The sequence below is a fragment of the Delphinus delphis genome, chromosome Y (genome assembly GCF_949987515.2).
Source record: "Delphinus delphis chromosome Y, mDelDel1.2, whole genome shotgun sequence".
Lineage (NCBI taxonomy): Eukaryota > Metazoa > Chordata > Mammalia > Artiodactyla > Delphinidae > Delphinus > Delphinus delphis.
Window position 1 is genome coordinate 2,913,204 of NC_082705.1, and position 2,533 is coordinate 2,915,736.

The following is a 2,533-nucleotide window of genomic DNA, read 5'->3' on the forward strand; positions in this document are numbered from 1 at the left end:
CAGTGCTAAGTCTCTGGGTTAGGCAATGTATCTGAGGTGGATGAAAGTGAAAAACACAAGAACACATACACATATATACTTGCACATACATGCACACAAAACCCTGAGAAGGACAAATAATAGTCTTCACTGAGAGTGTCATTTGAAAAACTATGTTCCTTAAAAATATGTACGGAGGTGACTATCACCACTCAGTTGCAGTTCCTTATTGAGTTGAACTTTTCCAATCCCAGAACCAGAGTAGGTTCCTGATTTCACTTTGGCTTTTTAAGGTTAAGTTCACAGAACAATGGAGTGATTGAATTTAAGGTTCTGGGGATTTACCTGTCACTAAAAAATACAAGGAAAAGACTACTATGCAAGTAGAGGGAACTGGTTATTTATGGTGGGGAGGAGGTGGCTGCTTGAAAAAAAAAAAAGGTGGAAGGAAGATAATAATAAAAAGTGAAAAAATTCCTCCTGGCAACTTTGAGACAACAGGTATCCTCCCTAACTCCTACCTATCAAAGTATAAAAATGAAAGGGATTTAATTTCTGCCAGGGGACAGTTTCAAATCAGTAACTGCCTGATGTTTAACATTTTTGGAAACTCAAACTATTTGAACTTTCGCCTTACCAGTTGGGCATGGTAGCTAGTACAAGAAGCTCGTGTAGAGCCAGGTGGGAGGCCATGTGAGACTGTTTGGAGTGATGCTTGTGGGGGTGGCTTCTGTACAGGTGGGAGAACCCCTCCATTCTGCAGGGACTGTTTTTATCCAATGTAATATATTTTAGAACTTACTTAATAAAAGGTCTGTTCTAGAAAGCTGAAAATACACTGTTGTTCAGAAAAGACGTGGGTCATCTTCATTCATTTCTTCACTGGTCACTTGTGCATTGCACACAAACAAACCACACTGTTTGTTGATATATCGAGGGGATATTGAACTGACTTGCCTTGCAGTGTGTTAGGAAGTTCATGCTCCTGAATCACTGAGGTTCTCTTTCTCTGAGGAACAAGTCAATCAGGGAGCTGTCTACCACAGTCATGGCTTTCAAAGATACTGGAAAGACTCCCAGCGGTAGAGCTAGAGGCAGTGATTCACTGGATTCAAATCATCCTCACCAGCTGCAGTGTGAAAGCTTTGGAGAACGTGTGTGCTTACCTAATCAGAGGTGCAAACTCCTGAGAAAAGCTACAGGGAAAACTTGTGGTGAAGCTTCTAAGACTTGGTTTTTTTTCCAGATGAGGATCCACAAGAGACTCTTAACCTGCACAGTCCTTCTGAGATTGTTAAGCAAATTACTTCCGTCAGTATGGAGCTGAGGTTGAAGTTATCATTACAGATGTCTAAATCAACATTTCAAATAAATTGATAATCAGTTGTTAAACAAAAAGACAATGATTTTAATAGACATTTCTCAAAAAAATATACAAACGTCCAAAGAGGCACATGTACATATACTAAACGTCATTAATTATTTAAAAAATGCAAATCAAAAACTCCATGCTGTACCACTTCACATCACCATAATAATAAAAAAACCCCTAAAAATAATAAGTGTTTGTGAGTGTGGAGAAACTGGAACCTTATTCACTGACTATGGCAATGTAAAATGGTGCAGTCACTGAGAAAAAGAGTATGGCAGTTCCTGAATAAGTTAAACATGAAATTAATGTATGATCCCTCAATTCCCTTCTGAGAATACACTCAAAAGAACTGAAAACAGGGACTCAAACAAGTACATATTCAGTCATGTTATCAGCAGTTCACAATAATCAAAAGATGGAAAAAAGATATGTCTATCAAGGGATAGATGGAAAACAAATTATGGTATATCCATGTACTGAAATCTTATTCAGCCATAAGAAAGCATGAGGTACATTAAATAAATCTACACAGATGAATCTTAAAAACACTATGCTAATGAAAGAAAAACATGACACGAAGCAACATATAAGTCCATTTACATTACATATCCCGAAAGAGCAAATCCTTCAAGATGAAAAGCAAAGCAGTGCTGGCTGAGGGTCATGCAGTAGTAAATGAGAACTATTTAATGGGTAAAGAATTTCCGTTTGTGTGATAAAAATTGGAGCTTGATAAAGACAGTGAATGCACAACACTGTATATGTACTAATGCCACTAAATTGTTCACTTTCATACAGCTAATTTTATATGACAAATTTCAACTTAAAAACCATTTTCATGAAAAGTGAAAGTGGAACCCATTGAATGAGAGAAATTTTTTGCAAATCATATATCCTAAAAGTCTCATGTTCGGAATATATAAAGAACTCATACAGTTTAACACGATGGTAAACAAAGGATCTGAATAAATATTTTCAGAGGAAATACACAAAAAGGAAACAAGCTCATGAAAAGATGCTTCACATCATTAGTAATTCAGTAAATGCAAATCAAAATCACAATGAGAACCACTTCATATCTGCTAGGATGTCAATAAACAAAAAAAGGAAAATACTAAGTGTTGGCCAAGATACAGAAATATTGGACCCTCACGTGTGCCTTGTATGGAATGTACAGGAAAG

General features: G+C 36.7%; 1 pseudogene; it reads left to right on the forward strand.

Moving 5' to 3' along the window:
- The first annotated feature begins 1,027 nt into the window (after positions 1-1,027).
- LOC132419246 (small ribosomal subunit protein uS10 pseudogene) lies at positions 1,028-1,356 on the forward strand (annotated as a pseudogene).
- Positions 1,357-2,533: the final 1,177 nt, after the last annotated feature.